The 20500-nt window shown below is 38.7% G+C and overlaps 2 pseudogenes; one reads left to right on the forward strand and one right to left on the reverse strand.

The window, feature by feature from the left end:
• The first annotated feature begins 1141 nt into the window (after positions 1–1141).
• LOC112607725 lies at positions 1142–1741 on the forward strand (annotated as a pseudogene).
• Positions 1742–19392: 17651 nt separating this feature from the next.
• Positions 19393–20500, reverse strand: part of LOC112607726 — a 21632-nt pseudogene continuing 20524 nt past the window's right edge.

The raw sequence follows: 20500 nt of genomic DNA on the forward strand, positions 1-20500 counted from the left end.
GTGCATTGTGGTACAACCACAAAAAGTGCTGTTGAGGATCTAATGAAACAACATTTGAAGAGAGGGAAATGTCTATGGTGGAAAACATGGGCAGAATTAATCATAAGTCAAGCGGAGGTAAGTCTTGCTTTGTCTCAAGATGAATTAATAATTGATACAACAACATGTTTCCAATTTAGTTAATTATAGAATTAATCACATATTAGATTATTGCATCCACATTAAATGGATCCATCCTCAACACATTGCAGCAAGAAAGAATTAAGTGCCATATTGTTTCAAGAAGCTTTTGTATTAACTATGCAGTCATATAACAAATCCACTGGATTGTGGTGCAAATATATTTGAGCTGTAGTAGAAAAGAAGTGATAGTTATTGCAGTAGGATCTGTGTAAAGTTACTAAGAAGTCAAGTTATTAAAACTAATATATTACCAAGATTGGGAAGTTTAAATTATGAAAGTATGATTATCAAATAATTTAGTAAAATCAACCTTCTAAGTAGAGATACATTGAAGAAAATCAGAGATTTTTATTTGTGGCATTACAGCATTTAAATGATTAATTTACTATGAGTTACAAAGAATATTCTAGAACTTAGGATGTTATATGTGTATTTTTTACATGATGATGTATGGATATATTTTTAAAATTTTATTTTAGCTGAATTTTAGATCTAAAAGGTATATATTTGCGGTAAGATGAGTAGTATGCTGTTTCTCACCTAGCTTAATTGAATTGAGTAATTTAATGATCTTATGAAAAGTTGCAGCAGAATGAAATCTTGAGTGCTGATGCAATTTGTTTCCACCACTGTTTCCAAAAGTGGTTTGTAGGCACAGGTTGAAGTATGGCTGAGATGCCTTGGTAACAATACTTTAGGGATTAAAGTTTAGGGATTAAAATGAATGTGAAACTCATTTTGAAAATAAAACAGTGCTAGATATTCTAAACATTTATTAGACATTTATAATAAATTGATACTGTGAATTTGTAATGATGATCACCATCTCCAAAAGTAATAATAACATCAGTTTTTCTTATTACAGTAAAATCCATTGTGTATAAATTCTAACTACAGCAAAATTTAGAGCTAGGATATTTACTATTCAATTTATAATATATCAGAAACATCTTATAAAATGATACCATTAATTTTTCTTTTGTGGTTTTTGGTTAGCTATTATTTTCCTCTCAAAACTTTATGGAGATCATTTTTCTGCTGCTTTAGTGGCTGCATTTGTTTTGAGGTCCATCAATCCGTTTGGTAATAGCCATCTGGTCCTTTTTTATGTGGAGTATCACACACCATGGTACCTTTTTGAGCTGTTTCCTTTTATTCTCCTAGGGGTATTTGGAGGGCTTTGGGGAGCCTTTTTCATTAGAGCAAATATTGCCCGGTGTCTTCCACGCAAGGCCACCAAATTTGGAAAGTATCGCCTTCTGGAAATCATTATTGTTGCAGCCATTATTGCTGTCATTGCCTTTCCTAATCCATACACTAGGGTAAACACCAGTGAACTGATCAAAGAGTTTTTTACAGACTGTTGTCCCCTGAAATCCTCTTCTCGTTGTGACTACTGAAATGGCATGAATGCCAGTAAAATTGTCGATGACATTCCTGATAGTCCAGCAGGCGTTGGAGTATATTCAGCCCAGTGAAGTTATGCCTGGCTCTCCTATTTAAAATCATAATGACAGTATTCACTTTTGGTATCAAGGTAGGTGCTAATGTGAGGTGATATTTGGGCAATGTTGGCATGTTCAAAACATATGTGGAATGACAGAGGTTGTTGTTCCATAAATGACTGAAAAAAGTACTTTTGAGTTTAATTTTAAGTAATGAAAAAGATAATTCCTTAGCATATATTGTTGAGCATGTTATTTGTTGCTATTTAACAAATTACTCCCAAAACTTAGCAGCTTAAGGTAACTACTTATTTTGTTCTTGATATCGGGTCAGCCATTTAGGAAGGGCTCAGCCGGGCATTTTTTGCTTGTGGTCTTTCACATAGTTGTTATTAGACATGGCAAGGGCTAATCATCTCAAAGTTCCTTTTTTCCACTTCCTTTTTAAAAGTGTTTTTGTGGGTACACAGTATTTATATGTAGTTCTGTGGTACATGAAATATTTTGATACGGGCATGCAGTGCTTAATAATCTCAGGGTAAATGGAGTATCCATCACCTCAAGCATTTATCCTTTGTGTTACAAACAGTCCAATTATGCTCTTAATTATTTTTAAGTGTACAATCAAATTATTATTGAGTATAGTTCAAAGACTTCTACATTCATGACTAGCACCTAGGCTGAAAAGATTCAGACACCTGGGCTCCTGGGATCAATCACGCACACTCTCTCTCTCATGCTCGCTCGCTCGTGCTCTCTCTCTCTCTTTCTTTTTCCTCTCTCTCTGTGGTTTTTCTAGGGTGGTGGCCTCAGGGTAGATGTATTTCTTACACCATAGCTCAGGGTTCCAAAAGCAAGTGTCCCAAGAGGGCTGTTTTTAATGTAGCCAAAGAAGTCTTGCAGCATGACTTGTTTAATTCTATTCATTGAGGCAGTCACAGAGGCCCACCCTGTTCAGAGGAGGGACATACACTTAGTGGGACAAGTGTCAGAGAATTCATGATCATGTTTTAAAACCACTTTTATTAGTTTCCCATTGCTATTGTAATAAATTACCACAACTTAGTGGCTTAAAAGCCACACAAATTTATTATCTTACAGTTCTTGAGATCAGAAGTCTGAAATGGATCTCGCTGCTAAAATTAAGGTGTTCATAGGGCATTCTGGAGGCCGTAGGAGAGAGTACGTTGTTTTGCCTTTTCTGGCTTTAGAAGCTGCCAGCATTCCTTGGCGCCTGGCCCTCTATTTGCATCTTCAAAGCCAGCAATGGCTGGTCAAGTCTTTCTCTTGTTTCATCACTCTGACACAAACTCTGCTAAATCTCTCTTCCACGTTTGAAAAACCTTTGTAATTACTTCAGGCCCACCCAGATATATCAGAAAATAATCTATTTTTTAAGGCAGTGACTTTCTTTCTGCAACCTTAATTCCTCCTTGCCATGTAAAGTAATGTAATCACAGGTTCTGGGAACTAAGCTATGGACATCTTTGAGGAGCCATTATTCTGCCTCATACCAGTATAGGGTATTAGCTTGAAAGGACACTGCAGACTCAGTTAAATTACTAGGTCTACAAATACATGCCTTTTTCCTTCAAGGAATTAAGGCAGCTGGGCCTTATGCCCTGGGACATTGCTTCTTTTGGATTTATAAAATAACAAAATTTGTTGATTAATGATCTATCAGTAAACATAATTTCTTATATGACTATCAGTGATATATGTGGGGAAGCACATATCAGCTTATTCTTTTTCTTTAAATTACTACACCTGTACTTCATGTAATAGTATGTGCTTTTACAGGTATAAATTAATATGGAATAATGGCTTTGTTTCTACAAAATTGGAGTGGTATTAGTTTTTGAAATAAGGTCTCTCTTCTCTTGTCCTCAGTCTGTAGTCCACTGATTATCAAGAGTTAAAATAATAGAAAAGCCTGGGCCGGTTGCATGCCTGTAATCCCAGCACTGTGGGAGGCCGAGCTGGGTGGATCACAAGGTCGGGAGATCAAAACCATCCTGGCTAATGGGGTGAAACCCCATCTCTACTAAAAATACAAAAATTTACCGGGCTTGGTGGCACATGCCTGTAGTTCTCAGCTACTCAGGAGGCTGAGGCAGGAGAATTGCTTGAACCCAGGAGGCGGAGGTTGCAGTGAGCCGAGATTATACCACTGCACTCCAGCCTGGGTGACAGAGTGAGACTCCATCTCAAAAAAAAAAAAAAAATAATAATAATAAAATAATAGTAATAATGATAGAAAAGCCTTAAAGTTTTACCTTTTTTCTTAGGGGATCGAGTTAAAAGAGCTGTTAAAGCTGTTTTTTTCTACAATAAGTAAGTGTTCTGTGTAACTCCCAACTCTCTCACAGTCAGTTTATCTATAAGAAGTTGGAGGCAATTGGCAGGCCTTTGTTGAGTCTTACCTTTAACTTAGCTCTGGCTGAAGGATGATACCTGGCAAGAGAGTATAAAACACACTTTGATTTTTTTCTATTGTGCATCCTTTTAATGATCCTAATAGACTCAAACATGCCATCATTTTGTGTTTGGCTCATTTCATATTCAGAAGAGTTTATAGCTCTTACTCTTTCAGTAGTCATTTATTATCTTTTATTTTTAAATTTTTTTTCTTTTGAGACAAAGTCTCACTTTGTTGCCCAGACTGGAGGGCAGTGGCGCAATCTCAGCTCGCTGCAACCTCCGCCTCCCAGGTTCAAGCGATTCTCCTGCCTCAGCCTCCCAAGTAGCTGGGATTATAGGTGTGCACCATCACACCAGGTTAATTTTTGTATTTTTAGTAGAGATGGGGTTTCGCCATGTTGGCCAGGCTGGTCTTGAACTCCTAACCTCAGGTGATCTGCCTACCTTGGCCTCCCAAAGTGCTGAGATAACAGGCATGAGCCATTGTGCCCAACCTCTTTCAGTAGTCTTTAAATGATCTTGCTTATGGTGCTTCTTATCTCTATTATCCTCATCAAATTTAATCAATAACTATTTTTCTCTTTTCAATTGGTACATATAAATAGACTTACCTGAGAGATATAGATTTGGTTCAGACCACCACAATAAAGTGAACATCATAATAAAGCAAGTCACATAAATGTCTTGGTATCTTAGTGCATATAAAAGTTCTGTTTACACTGTGCTGTAGTCTGTTGCATGTACAATAGCATTATGTCTTTAAAAAAAGTAATACCTTAATTTTTTTTTATTATACTTTAAGTTCTAGGGTACATATGCACAATGTGCAGGTTTGTTACATAGGTATACATGTGCCATGTTGGTGTGCTGCACCCATCAACTCATCATTTACAGTCGGTATTTCTCCTAATGCTATCCCTCCCCACTACCCCCACCACACAACAGGCCCTGGTGTGTGATGTTCCCCTTCCTGTGTCCAAGTGTTCTCATTATTCAATTCCCACCTATGAGTGAGAACATGCAGTGTTTGGTTTTCTGTCCTTGCAATAGTTTGCTGAGAATGATGGTTTCCAGCGTCATCCATGTTCCTACAAAGGACATGAATTCATCCTTTTTTATGGCTGCATAGTATTCCATGGTGTATATGTGCCACATTTTCTTAATCCAGTCTATCATTGATGGACATTTGGGTTGGTTCCAAGTCTTTGCTATTGTGAATAGTGCTGCAATAAACATATGTGTGCATGTGTCTTTGTAGCAGCATGATTTATAATCCTTTGGGTATATACCTAGTAATGGGATGACTGGGTCAAATGGTATTTCTAGTTCTAGATCCTTGAGGAATCGCCACAGTGTCTTCCACAATGGTTGAACTAGGTTACAGTCCCACCAACAGTGTAAAAGCCTTCGTATTTCTCCACATCCTCTCCAGCATCTGTTGTTTCCTGACATTTTAATGATCACCATTCTACCTGGTGTGAGATGGTATCTCATTGTGGTTTTGATTTGCATTTCTCTGATGACCAGTGATGATGAGCATTTTTTTCATGTGTCTGTTGGCTGCATAAATGTCTTCTTTTTGAGAAGTGTCTGTTCATATACTTTGCCCACTTTTTGATGGGGTGGTTTGATTTTTTCTTGAAAATTTGTTTAAGTTTTTTGTAGATTCTGGATATTAGACCTTTGTCAGATGGGTAGATTACAGAAATTTTCTCCTGTTCTGTAGGTTGATTATTCTCTCTGATGGTACTTTCTTTTGCTGTGCAGAAGCTCTTTAGTTTAATTCGATCCCATTTGTCAATTTTGGCTTTTGTTGCCATTGCTTTTAGTGTTTTAGTGATGAAGTCCTTGCCCATGCCTATGTCCTGAATGATATTACCTAGGTTTTCTTCTGGGGTTTTTATGGTTTCAGGTCTAATATTTAAGTCTTTAATCCATCTTGAATTAATTTTTATATAAGGTGTAAGGAAGGATCCAGTTTCAGCTTTCTACTTATGGCTAGCCAGTTTTCCCAGCACCATTTATTTATTAAATAGGGAATCCTTTCCCCATTGCTTGTTTCTCTCAGGTTTGTCAAAGATCAGATGGTTGTAGATGTGTGGTGTTATTTCTGAGGCCCCTGTTCTGTTCCATTGGTCTACATCTCTGTTTTAGTACCAGTACCATGCTGTTTTGGTTACTGTAGCCTTGTAGTATAGTTTGAAGTCAGGTAGTGTGATGCCTCCAGCTTTGTTCTTTTGGCTTAGGATTGTCTTGGTGATGCAGGCTCTTTTTTGGTTCCACATGAACTTTAAAGCAGTTTTTTCCAATTCTGTGAAGAAAGTCAGTGGTAGCTTGATGGGGATGGCATTGAATCTATAAATTTAATCTATAAATTGGGCAGTATGGCCATTTTCACGATATTGAGTCTTCCTATCCGTGAGCATGGAATGTTCTTTCATTTGTTTGTGTCCTCTTTTATTTCGCTGAGCAGTAGTTTGTAGTTCTCCTTGAAGAGGTCCTTCACATCTCTTGTAAGTTGGATTCCTAGGTATTTTATTCTTTTTGAAGCAATTGTGAATGGGAATTCACTCATGATTTGGCTTTCTGTCTGTTCTTGGTGTGTAGGAATGCTTGTGATTTTTACACATTGATTTTGTATCCTGAGGCTTTGCTGAAGTTGCTTATCAACTTAAAGAGATTTTGGGCTGAGATGATGGAGTTTTCTAAATATACAATCATGTCATCTGCAAACAGGGACAATTTGACTTCCTCTTTTCCTAACTGAATACCCTTTATTTCTTTCTCTTGCCTGATTGCCTTGGCCAGAACTTCCAACACTAGGTTGAATAGGAGTGGTGAGAGAAGGCATCCCAGTCTTGTGCCAGTTTTCGAGGGGAATGCTTCCAAAGTTTTTGCCCATTCAGTATGATATTGGCTGTGGGTTTGTCATAAATAGTGCCTACCATTTTGAGATACGTCCCATCAATACCTAATTTATTGAGATTTTTTTTTAGCATGAAGGGGTGTTGAATTTTGTCGAAGGCCTTTTCTGTATCTATTGAGATAATTGTGTGGTTTTTGTCATTGGTGTCGTTTATGTGATGGATTGCATTTATTGACTTGCATATGTTGAACCAACCTTGCATCCCAGGGATGAAGCTGACTTGATCGTGGTGGATAAGCTTTTTATGTGCTGCTGGATTCGGTTTGCCAGTATTTTATTGAGGATTTTCTCATCGATGTTCATCAGGGATATTAGTCTAAAATTCTCTTTTTTTGTGTGTGTCTCTGCCAGGCTTTGGTATCAGGATGATGCTGGCCTCATAAAATGAGTTACTGAGGATTCCCTCTTTTTCTATTGATTGGAATAGTTTCAGAAGGAATGATACCAACTCCTCTTTGTACCACTGGTAGAATTCGGCAGTGAATCTGTCTGGTCCTGGACTTTTTTTTGGTTGTTAGGCTATTAATTATTGCCTCAATTTCAGAGCCTGTTATTGGTCTATTCAGAGATTCAGCTTCTTCCTGGTTTAGTCTTGGGAGGGTGTATGTGTCCAGTAATTTATCCATTTCTTCTAGATTTTGTAGTTTATTAATGTAGAGGTGTTTATAGTATTCTCTGATGGTAGTTTGTATTTCTGTGGGATCAGTGGTGATATCCCCTTTATCATTTTTTATTGTATCTGTTTGATCTTCTCTCTTTTCTTCTTTATTAGTCTTGCTAGTGTTCTATCAATTTTGTTGATCTTTTCAAAAAACCAGCTCCTAGATTCATTGATTTTTTGAAGGGTTTTTTGTGTCTCATCTCCTTCAGTTCTGCTGTGATCTTAGTCATTTCTTGCCTTCTGTTAGCTTTTGAATTTGTTTGCTCTCACTTCTCTGGTTCTTTCAATTGTGATGTTAGGGTGTCGAATTTAGATCTTTCCTGCTTTCTTTTGTGGCCATTTAGTGCTATAAACTTCCCTGTAAACACTGCGTTAGCTGTGTCTCAGAGATTCTGGTACAGTGTGTCTTTGTTCTCATTGGTTTCAAAGAAAATCTTTATTTCTGCCTTCATTTTGTTATGTACCCAATAGTCATTCAGGAGCAGGTTGTTCAGTTTCCATGTAGTTGTTGGGTTTTGAGTGAGTTTCTTAATTCTGAGTTCTAATTTGATTGCACTGTGGTCTGAGAGACAGTTTGTTGTGATTTCTATTCTTTTACATTTGCTGAGGAGTGTTTTACTTCCAATCATGTGGTCAGTTTTAGAATAAGTCCAATGTGGTGCTGAGACAATGTATATTCTGTTGATTTGGATTGCAGAGTTCTGTAGATGTCTATTAGGTCTGCTTGTTGCAGAGCTGAGTTCAGGTCCTGGATATCATTGTTAACCTTCTCGTCTTGTTGATCTGTCTAATATTGACAGCGGGGTATTAAAGACTCCCATTATTATTGTGTGCAGTCTAATTCTCTTTGTAGGTCTCTAAGGACTTGCTTTATGAATCTGGGTGCTCCTGTATTGGGTGCATATATATTTAGGATAGTTAGCTTTTCTTGTTGAATTGATCCCTTTACCATTTTGTATTGGCCTTCTTTGTCTCTTTTGATCTTTGTTGGTTTAAAGTCTGTTTTATCAGAGATTAGGATTGCAGTCCCTGCTTTTTTTTTGCTTTCCATTTGCTTGGTAGATCTTCCTCCATCCCTTTATTTTGAGCCTATGTGTGTCTTTGCATGTGAGATGGGTCTCCTTAATACAGCACACTGATGGGTCTTGACTCTTTATCCAATTTGCCATTGTGGGTCTTTTAATTGGGGCATTTAGTCCATTTACATTTAAGGTTAATGTTGTTAAGTGTGAATTTGATCCTGTCATTATGATGTTAACTGTTTATTTTGCCCGTTAATTGATGCAGTTTCTTCCTAGCATCATTGGTCTTTACAATTTGGCCTGTTTTTGTAGTGGCTGGTACCAGTTGTTTCTTTCCATGTTTATTGCTTCCTTTAGGAGCTCTTGTTAAGGCAGGCCTGGTGGTGACAAAATCTCTAAGTGTTTGCTTGTCTGTAAAGGATTTTATTTCTCCTTTATTTATGAAGTTTAGTTTGGCTGGAAATGAAATTCTGGGTTGAAAATTATTTTCTTTCCTTTAACAATGTTGAATATTGGCCCCCACTGTCTTCTCACTTTTAGGGTTTCTGCTGACAGATCTGCTGTTAGTCTGATGGGTTTCCCTTTGTAGGTAACTCGACCTTTCTCTCTGGCTGCCCTTAACACTTTTTCCTTCATTTCAACCTTGGTGAACCTGAAAATTAAGTGTTTTAGGGTTGCTCTTCTCGAGGAGTATCTTTCTGGTGTTCTCTGTATTTCCTGAATTTGAATGTTGGCCTGTCTTGCTAGGTTGGGGAATGTCTCCTGGATAATATCCTGAAGAGTGTTTTCCAACTTGGTTCCATTCTCCCCATCACTTTCAGGTACACCAATCAAACATAGATTGGGTCTTTTCAGATAGTCCCATATTTCTTGGAGGCTTTGTTCATTTCTTTTTACTCTTTTTTCCTCTAACCTTGTTTTCTTGCTTTATTTCATTAATTTGATCTTCAATCACTGATACCCTTTCTTCCAATTGATCAAATCGGCTATTGAAGCTTGTGCATGCATCATGAAGTTCTCATGACATGGTTTTCAGCTCCATCTGGTCATTTAAGGTCTTCTCTATACTGTTTATTTTAGTTAACTACTCATCTAATCTTTTTTCAAGGTTTTTAGCTTCCTTGTGATGGGTTCAAACATCCTCCTTTAGCTCAGAGAAGTTTGTTATTACCAACCTTCTGAAACCTACCTATGTTAACTCGTCAAAGTCATTCTTCATGCAGTTTTGTTCCATTGCTGGCGAGGAGCTGCAATCCTTTGGAGGAGAAGAAGCACTCTGATTTTTATAATTTTCAGCTTTTCTGCTCTGGTTTCTTCCCATCTTTGTAGTTTTATCTACCTTGGGTCTTTGGTGACCTACAGATGAGGTTTTGGTGTAGATTACTTTTTGTTGATGTTGACGGTATTCCTTTCTGTTTGTTAGTTTTCCTTCTAATGGGTCCCTCAGCTGCAGTTCTGTTGGAGTTTACTGGAGTTCCATTCGAGACCCTGTTTGCCTGGGTATCACCAGTGGAGGCTGCAGAACAGCAAATATTGTAGAACAGCAAATATTGCTGCTTGATCCTTCCTCTGGAAGCTTCGTCCCAGATGGGCAGCCACCTATATGAGGTGTCAGTTGGTCCCTACTGGGAGGTGTCTCCCAGTTAGGTTACATGGGGGTCAGGGACCCACTTAAGGAGGCAGTCTGTCCGTTCTCAGAGTACCCTTGTTGGGAATAGACTATAAGGGGGCAGGGGTGGAAGGAGGAGACCACCTAGAAGGCTCTTAGAATAATTCAGGTCAGATATGGTGGAGATCTGTACCTGACTGAAGCTGGTGGAGGTGGTGAAAGTGGTTGGATTATAGCCATGCTGAAGGTGGAATAGACAGGACTTGTGAATGGGTTGGATGTGGAGTGTGGTAAGTGAGAAATCATGGATGTCCGCAAAATTTTTGACTGAGTAATGACAGAACAATGGAATGGCCACTGGCTGAGTTGGGAAAGACTTTAAGAATAGATTTGGGGGTGGGGTGTCGTGTGCAGAGGAATTTTGGTTTTACACATTATTTTAAATGTCTTTTAGACTTCCAAGTGGGGGTGTCACATAGGCATTAGCATGTATCAGACTCGAATTCAGGAGAAAGGCCCAGCCTGAGCTTCACAGGGGCAGCATCATCCTGAGACAGGAGAGTACCATGGATTGAGTGCAGACAGAGAAGAGGTACAAGGACTGAGCACTGATGTATACCTATGTTTAGATTTGGGGAGGTGAAGAACCAGCAAATGAGGGAGCCGCCAGTGAGGTTCAGTTGGGAGTAGTGACATTCAAAGAAGGGTATTCCACTGGTGAATTTATTAAAAATAAATTGGGTGTGGTGGCTCAGGCCTATAAATCTAGCACTTTGGGAGGCCAAGTGGAACAGGATCATTTGAGTTCAGGAGTTCATGACTAGCCTGTGAAACATAGGCCAGATCTCTACAAAAAATTAAAAAATGAAGATATGAGCTGGGCATGGTAGCATGTGCCTGTAGTCCCAGCTACTTAGGAGACTAAGGCAGGAGGATTGTTTGAGCCTAGGAGTTCAAGGCTGCAGTGAGCTATGATGGTGCTACTGCACTCCAGCCTGGGTGACAAAGCAAGCCCCTGTCTCAAAAAAGAAGGATAATCCTCTAAACCAAATGAATAATGATTTCAAGGAGCAATGACTAACTGTCACGTGTTGCTGATAGGTGAAGTAAATGAGGGCTCACAATGGACCAGTGTGAAAATAAATAACTTCCCCCAGAGCAGGTTCAGCACAATGGTGGCAAACCAAAGCCTGAAAGGAGTGGCTCCACCAGAGATTGGAAGAAGAATTGAAGAGAAATATTGCAATTCTCTATGAGGTTTTCAGAAAAGTAATGCGTGATAGTTTTAAGAGGCAGGATATTATAGCTTTTTTTTTTTTTTGCTGTTGATCATCTGACAAGGAAAATTAATCTGAGATTGATTGGATTTTAAGATGCAGGAAATTACAGCTTTTTTGTTAATGATAGAAATGTTTGAGAGGAAAAATAGAAGAGTGGTCCTTGAGTAGGGAAAGGAGGATGGGGTCTTGGACACATATTCAACCTTCATAGAAAGGAGGAAAGGCAGAGTATAATGGGTAGGAAAGGCAGAGCATAATGGGTAGTTGGTAAGGCAGTGGGATTCCGTTGAAGGTATTTTGGTTGCTTCTATTTTCTCAGTGAAATAAATTGAGGATGGGGTTGGGGGTTGGGGGTTGAGAGATGAGAAAGTAGAATCGATGGGCATCCAGCATGGCCAACTTGAGGTTAAAATAAGACGAGCTGCCATGGTTGTATTTTTTCTCCAGCCACCTGATACTGAGCAGACTCAGGTAAGGAATAGGCAGTTTTAAAAATTTGGCTTAAGGTTAACAGATAAATACAACGAATGGAGAGAAGGGCAGTGGAGCAGAGGATGTGAGGAGGGATTGTAACGATGTGGAATAGAATCTCAAGGCTGGGTAAAGAGGGAATCAGGAATGGAGTGGGTGAAGAATGAAAAAGGTGGTTACATTTGTGAATTATTGGGGACTGTTGTGTTGAAAAATTGTTGGGGTACTAGTGGGAAAGAGAGGGAAGGATGAGTGATGATGTTAAGACCAATGTGATTTGGTCACCTTTTCTAATAAAATATATGTGAGCTAATGGTTACTGTAATGTTTTAATATAAATGCTTGAAATTAAGATTTGGGAGGTTTTCATTACTGGTACTGAGAAGGTACTAGTTTCTAGTTTGTCAATCAATCCCTAATCTAGATCATTGAAAGAGTAAGTCAAGGAACTGAGAGGCTAGTATTATAGGGACCACCTACATATATATTATTATTGTTTTTTTGAGACAGAGTCTCACTCCACTGCCCAGGCTGGAGTGCAGCGACATGATCTCATCTCACTGCAACCTCTGCCTCCTGGGCTCACGTTATCCTCCCACCTCAGCCTCCTGAGTAGCTGGGACCACAGGTGTGCACCACCGTGCCTGGCTAATATTTTGTAGAGACAGAATTTCACCATGTTAATCCAGGCTGGTCTCAAACTCCTGGGCTTAAGCTCTCTGCCCACCTTGGCTTCCCAAAGTGCTGAGCTTACAGTTATGAGCCACCTTGCCCATCCAGACATTAAAATTAATTATGATAGGAATAGTTTAGATAGAACAACATTACGCTGGTAAGGTCAGTGTTTGAGGTAATACAAAGGTCTTAGGACACTGCCGAGTAGTTTATAGCAATCTGTTTTGTAGCTTTCATTTTTCCTTGGGTGTTATTCTACATACATGTTTGAGAGGTTACATGGAAACTCCATTATTGAACGCTGAGGGGCGAGCTTAGCTAAATTTGAACTGGGGGATGATTTTCTGTTAAATCCTGATTGGATCAAGGTTCTTTATTCATGAAAGAGCCTAGGCACTTAAACTGTGTTCTCAGAGAACAGAGGTATATAGATGCCATTTGGAAGCTACTATAGCCATTGAGTGACCAGATCCTAGGTAGGTAATATTTAGTTAATTAGGTTTAAATGGACTCTGCCTTTAGTGAAGGAAAAAGATAAGGAAGGCTTGGTATCTTCCTGCAGGGAGCTTGCTCTTCAATGAAAAATGTTCACCAGTTGGAAGATCAGTTCCTCCTGAAACAGGTTAGTAGCCCTCCGAGCCAACTGATTGGAGTTTGAGACTGGAAATCCACATTTCTTGTTACTGTCTTCAGGAAACCCCATTCACAACTGTGTTATCCAAATTATAATCACCATATTCTTAGGGTTTGTGTCCAATTTCTGTCTTGGTTCTGATATGCCCAGCTTCCTGAAGATACGCATTCATATTAGGTTTCTGTAAGGAATGGATGAAAAGCCGATTCACCTTTTTTTGTCCTCTTTCATTTGTTCCTTGATAAGAAATCCTTCTGGAATCCTTATTACTGATCATAAGGCATATAAAAAAATTCTACCAACTACACAGTTGAGATTATTGGATCACCAATTGGCAAAATTAAAGGAATCTTTCTAGCTAAACAAATCTTTAATGGGAGATACATGAATTTGGTATTTTTTAAATGTGTTAACATTAGGGGCGGTATTTAGAAATAGTTGACCACCTTAGAAACTAAAGAAATCTGAGGAACAAAGCTAGAACTTCTAAAATTTTATTTAAAATCCATGGTCTAAAACTATTTAAGACCAATGTGACTTGGTCACCTTTTCTAATAAAATATGTGTGAGTTAATTGTTACTGTAATGTTTTAATATAAAACAAGTTAATAGTTCAGATGGTTCCAAGGCCTGGAGCTACTTACATAATTAAAATGGCAGTTCCTTAAAACCTGAGGCCTCCCCATTACAGCTATAAAAGTTCCCGTACAGTTATGAAAGGGAAGCTGAAGATGTTTTCAGTTTCATTTTGGTTATTATACAAAATGTGCCTACCTTGAAGAAAGCATCTTACCTGCCTCCAAAGGCAGCATGAGCCATTGGCAGAAAGGGAGCAGATTTCAGTTGTGGCAGAGATTTTTGACCCCAGAAGGCTTTTTGTCTGAGAAGTCAAGAATCCTTAACTCCCAAGCATCTTATGTTTCCCAGCTCATGCCAGTTTGATTCTATCTGGCACTTAGAAACATGTGACAGGGTCATTTTATTCAATAAGTGCAATTCCAAAGGTTTGCATTACTGAGGGGGATCTATATCCATAAAATATATGCCCTTAAGAAGCTTGCAGCCTAATTGGGGAGCTGAGGAATGCTACTTATATTTAAAATTCTAAGTGTTGTTTTTAAATTGTCTACTCATACCCTTATATAAAAAAGAGTAAGCACCTCAAATATATTTTAAGGAGACAGCTGACAGTAAGAACTTCGGAGAAGTTAAGCCAATCTTACAAAACGTGGAGGTTTAACTAGATGACTTGGGGGCTTTTGTATCTTGAACTTTATAGAAAGGGGAAAAAGTTTATACGATCCTCAGCCCCATCCATGAAGTTAGCTACTCTGCATTTCATGGTCTGCCCTCTACTTTTTTTTTTTTTTTTTTTTTTTTTTTGAGACAGAGTCTTGCTTTTGTTTTCTAGGCTGGAGTGCAATAGCATGATCTAGGCTCACTGCAACCTCTACCTCCTGGGTTCAAGTGATTCTCCTGCCTCAGCTTCCCAAGTAGCTGGGATTATAGGCATGTGCCACCACACTTAGCTAATTTTGTATATTTAGTAGAGATGGGGTTTCACCATGTTGGTCAAGGTAGTCACGAACTCCAAACCTCAGATGATCTGCCCACCTTATCCTCCCAAAATGCTAGGATTACAAGTGTGAGCCACTGCACCTTGCCCTGCCCCCTACTTTTAAGGTGAAGGACATATCATCAGGTTTAAGGAAAATCTGGATCTAGTAAAACACAGCTATCCACAGATTCATACTAAAAATCCAGTGAAATCATTTGAAGTGAAAAACTTTAAAATCTAAATTAATGGCATAGTGATTATTATCTTATACTAATACTGTATACTGTGTATCAATATACTAGGCTTTATTAGTAAATGACAGAGTCAAGAGAAGATTGAAAATAATATACCTAATGGGATAACTGGACTACTTGCTGGGAGTCACCTGGAGACACTACCCAAAATGCAGTTTGGGTAGGTCAGGGTCAGGCACCCTGGAAGAGTGCTGATTGTAGTGTCATGAGTTTCCTTCTGTTCCCCTCCTCACCCACCATAAACCCAGTCCTTAAAGCTACAGCTATTAACTCAAGAGTCAGAAGAAATATTCTTAGTTGCCCATATGATAAATATTGAAACAGGACTCTGTAAGGATGGTCTAGTTAGCCACAGGCATTAGACAGTGGCTTCCTGTGACATATCAGATGTCTTCAGTTGTCTTCCAAAATGTGATTAGGGTCAATCACCATTTAGATGATTTGACTGCTATTTGCTTGTACATTAAAGAAGGAAAACCAGGCAGAAGAACCTTACAAATGTTTTTAGTAAATGTTTATTTTTTGTATTCCTTAAAAACAAAACAAAAATTACAAGTTAAATACTAGTCCTTTGAAATACTGTACACCAAACAAGCCACCTTACTCATGCAGCAAGTTGGTCTATGTTCTCTTTACTTCTGTTTGCCAGATGATCCTTAATAGTTTCTGCAAACAGATTCCTCTTCAACAGATTATATGCAAGAGGTAAAAGCTGGCCAGCAACTTTATGAAAATACTGAAAAATAAAAATATAACATTAAGCAGAGAACATAGCAGATATCCTAATAAGTAGCAGAAAACATATTAAAAAGCACTTGTTTAACAAAGGCTACTTCCAAAGTCATTTTAGCTACACCCTCAAGTGATTTAGGGACAATTTAGGGACAGGCACCTGGCATTCAAAGAGGCAATCTTGTTGCTCTAGAAGACTAATGGCATATCCTGAAAATAAAACCAAATTAAATTTGAGTTTCCTTATTCCCTTAGATTTCATCAACTTTTTCTCACCCCAAACTATGCCCACAAATACTTATTCTCTCCAGTGTATTCCCAGTCAAAAGTTTAAGTTTTCTTTTCCTTAACTGATTCTGTAAGAACAGCTATGCTGAAAGTGGGTTTTCAGGTCATAGTCCCTTTATCCTCAAATTCCTTCTCTCCCCCATCCCCAATATGTACCACCTTGCAATCCCTGTTAAGAGTCACTGCCTTAGGTTTATCAAAAGATTTTAGATTACTGCTATTATCTACATATATCACCTTTTTGTGGATCATAATAAACATTTAGCCCTTAACATGTGGTAAGTACTGTGCTAAACCTTTTTATAACTCTTACATGTTATTTCATTCTCAGAACAATTAAGTTTGCTACTCACTGGTCCATATCTTAGGGCTCTACTTATTTATGGCTAGGGCTTCTCTAGCAGGTCAAGCACTACTTGGATTGGTCAATGACTGTCATTCTGGCTGTTAAACATTTTGATTATTTTTACTGCTAACTATGAGGTGGGAAAAGAAAAGTAGTATAATAGTTTACAGCAGTTTCTCAAAATGTATACCACTGATCAGGAGCATCAACTTCACTTGTTGGAAATGCAAATTCTCAGGACCCACCCTGTAACTCAAACTTGGGGAGGGTGAGGAGAGCACCAGTGTATGTTTGGACAAGCCCTCCTGATGACTCTTAACATGCTAAAGCTGGAGAGCTACTGGTTTAGTCTTGCTCCTTCCAGGGTGGTCTGTAGAGCAGCAGCATTACCATCACCTGGGAGCATGACAGGTGTGCAGTCTCAGATCTCATTCTGGAGCTACTGATAGAGTGCAGTTTTACAATGTCTGCAGGTGAGTCACATGTATTTTATGGTTTGGGAATTACTGCACTGATTTAGGCACTGACTTTGGAACCAGAATGCTTGTGTGAACCTGGGCAAGATGCTTTGCCTCTCTGTGACTTGGTTACAAAGTAGGTTAAATGAGAATTAAATGATCTGTGGATGGGTATGCACTCGTGCACGTGTGCAGACACAGCTTACAGGTAAAGAGAAAGAAACAAAGGTGTTGGAAAGCTTGCCCAATCCTACACACTGGGGAAGATGTGATTTACAACCAGTTTAGCCCCCCTTACAGTGTTATTGTAAGAAGCTTCAAAGGGTTAAGAACAAACTTAGTTGTGATTTGCTAATCATTGTCACATTAACAAACTGCCAGTCAATTGTACCTCCTGGCAAAGGACACTAGGCAAGAGCAAGAAGATTAGGTCCTTCATTCTTACATTTTGCTACCACTTCAAAACTAAATACAGAAGGATCTAATGCCTAGAATATTAGACTCGACATAAAACCCCAGAACCACACCTACAGTAGGGTAACAGGCTTTACTCCAGGGCACTACAATTTAACATCCATCACCCCAAAAGTTTTAGAGACTGCTCATCTCTACAACAAATGTGCTTAACCTTTCCCAAATGACACAGTAATCATGCTTTTTAAAGTTCTCTCTGTGAGCAGAGATATGAAGAAAAGATGACTTAGAGTAGAAGCAGAAGACTGACCAGTAGCTAGAGCCCATACTGGTCCCATTAGAGACCAATTGCCTCTGGCTTCAAAGAGGAGATATAGGACAGATCAGCCTGTCCAAGTGTAATATAATATGGGCTACATTTTTTCCAGTATCCACATGAAAAAAGAAACAGCTGGGGCAGGAGGAGGAGGAGCTAAAAAAAATTAAAAACAGGTGAAATTAAGGTATTTAACCCGTATTCCCAAAATAGTATTATGTCAACATATAATCAATACAAGAAACATTTAATCCTGTTTTAATTTACAAACTTAAACTAATTAAAATTATACACAATTACAGGCCAGGTACAGTGGCTCACACCTGTAATCCCAATAGTTTGGGAAGCTGAGGTGGGTGGATCACTTGAGCCCAGGAGTTTGAGACCAGCATGGGCAACAGAGTGAGACCTTGTCTTTACGTGGAAAACAAAACCAAAAACACCAATTAGCCAGGCATGGTGGTGCAGACCTGTAGTCCCAGCTACTCAGGAGGCTGAGAGGATAATTGCGCCACTACACTGTATCCTGGGTGACAGAGTGAGACCCTGTCTCTCTCTCTCTCTCTCTCTCTCTCTCTCTCACACACACACACACACACACACACACACACAGAGTACAAAATTAATAATACAAGTTACAAATTTTGTTCTTTAGTTGTAGCAGCCACATGTGATGTGAGGTACTCAGTGGCCATCACACTGGACAGCTTAGCCACATTCATCTTCCCTATGGCACTCCTCTAAGTGGCAGGGGTACAGCAAAAACAAGTCCATATGAATAGTTGCCATCTAAGACCTCTCTCTCTACTGGCTGGAGACTCTGCACAGTAAAGTTTGAGAAGAACTACATTAGAGAACTGGTTTAAATGCAGATGTCCAGGTCACAACCCCAGAGACTGGTAACTACCAAGGCTAGTTAGTTCTGTTCTGAAAAATAGATGGCCAAGTATGTGTGTTGGGCAGGAATACATGGTTCCTTGAGAAGGTGCTAAGTGTGATTTCCCTTTAAGTTTTATCCCCCCAGAACAGGATGATCAATAGAGGAATACCAACAGGGCCATTCACAATAAGGGAATGGAGATGAGAGTAAAAGAGTTGAGAAGTGATTTTCATTCTCACTGTTCAAGATACCAATAACTAGATTATGTGCAGTGGTCCATTTTGAAAGTGTTTTTATACTTACATATGAAGTAGTTCAGGATCTTGGGCTTCTGAAAGCTAAATCATTTTACATGCAGATGAAAAAATGTTCACAAAGAACCATAAAAACACATACTATTTGAAAAATTACTATTTTGCAAGTTGACTGTAATGTCAAAGGTTCGGAAGTAGTTCCAAGAAAGTAGGCAATAGGTTAAAATTCTTTAAATTCTTAAAAATAACTACCAAATTTTGAGCACTGAGGCAAGCATTTTGCTAAGTATCTTAATACTTGTTTATACCCCAACTTCCCCTATGAAGTGAGTATCATTAACTTCATTTTACAGATGAAAAAGACAAGGTTTCGTGGAGTTAAATAATTTGTTGAAGGCCACACAGCTACGAACTCAGTTTTAATTCAGGAATGACTGACTCTAAAACCTAAGCTTACGCTTTATTACCAAGGTCTAGCAACTGTCTCACAAAAGATATATGGACATACCTACTTCCCAATATAAGCAAAACCTTCCTACATATGCATTACCATATATGCACGTGTTTATATATGAAACACATTACCATCTGTTTCAGGGAGCTCTCTGTCCCCGACATCATTTTCATTTACTGTAACAACCAAGCCTGCACAATCAAAGGTTTTTGTCACAACCCACGTTAAAGAGAAGAATAAAATGTAATCATGGTAAAGAGACATTAAAAAAACCCCAAATACATAAACCAACATTTCTGCCCAAATGTAACATTCAATGGCATTTTATTTCAGTAAATTTGGACTCTAGGGTAAACATTTAACACTGTTTTTTTTTTCCTCAAAAATTAGCTAAAAGTCAAGCACTTGAAGTAATCACAGAACAGTGAAATAATTGGCTTTAATTGAGCCAGTCACTTGGAAGTCTGCCTCCTGATTTGTTAAGGAAGAACCCAATACATCCTAGGAGGCAAGCCAAAATATCAGTTTCCTCTAAGGTCAAAGTACCTGCTTGGTAGAAAGCACAGAAGAACCTGGGTATAAAAGAAAGACAGTAAGAAACAGTTTTTGTCAGCAAGAAGATATGGTAGGACAGAACTCCTCTCCTCAATCCTGCGAAATTCAGAGCCCCCTATTTTTACCTGGAATATTAGGCTTGTTTGCAAACTTCCCAAAAGTAGGGCAGTTTCTAGGTCTGTAGTGTCTTTTGTGGAGGCAAATCACATAACCAGTGAGCTTTTATCAAGTGGTAGTCTTCAAAGACAAAAACAGGCCCAACTACAACTACCACCATAACCCTTCCAGTTTCCATTCTTCCTTTAATTCATGTTAGTGGTATTATTTTTAGGTCTTTCTTTAACAAAACATCTGTACAAATACTCCGCTTTGTGCAATTCAGTGAAAAGTTTCCAAGGCAGAGGAAGCACACAACCCAAAAAGCAAACTCCAATTTTTTTTTTTTTTAAATTTTATTTTTTTAAATTTATTTATTATTATTATACTTTAAGTTGTAGGGTACATGTGCATAACGTGCAGGTTTGTTACATATGTATACTTGTGCCATGTTGGTCTGCTGCACCCATCAACTCGTCATTTACATCAGGTATAACTCCCAATGCAATCCCTCCCCCTTGCCCCCTCCCCATGATAGGCCCCGGTGTGTGATGTTCCCCTTCCTGAG

The sequence above is a fragment of the Theropithecus gelada genome, chromosome 15 (genome assembly GCF_003255815.1).
Source record: "Theropithecus gelada isolate Dixy chromosome 15, Tgel_1.0, whole genome shotgun sequence".
NCBI classification, from domain to species: domain Eukaryota; kingdom Metazoa; phylum Chordata; class Mammalia; order Primates; family Cercopithecidae; genus Theropithecus; species Theropithecus gelada.